Source organism: Penaeus monodon, chromosome 15 (genome assembly GCF_015228065.2).
Source record: "Penaeus monodon isolate SGIC_2016 chromosome 15, NSTDA_Pmon_1, whole genome shotgun sequence".
In the NCBI taxonomy this organism is placed as follows: Eukaryota; Metazoa; Arthropoda; class Malacostraca; order Decapoda; family Penaeidae; genus Penaeus; species Penaeus monodon.
In genome coordinates this window covers 29825669-29825994 of record NC_051400.1, presented here as the reverse complement: position 1 = coordinate 29825994, position 326 = coordinate 29825669, and positions in this window count along the sequence as shown.

The window sequence follows — 326 nt, the reverse complement described above, 5'->3', positions numbered from 1 at the left end:
GTGTGTGTGTGTTCAGGACAACTAGGGCCCCTTTTGGAATGTTTACAGCATTCTTTAGCCGCAAAATTCGTGGCGGAGAAATCATTCGATCTCTTATCAACAGAAACATTATCTTTGTTAGTCAAGAAACAAAAAATATACATACTGCATCTGATAATTCAATATAATCTTCTACAATAACACAAGCCAAATATACTTTGTCAGTTAGATATAGTCAGATTTCCGTTATTTCTTAAGTGTTTTCTTCGCGATTCAATTATAATTTCTGAGCACAAATTGAATTATCATTACTAGGCACTTGGAATATTTCTAGGTCTTTTTACGCT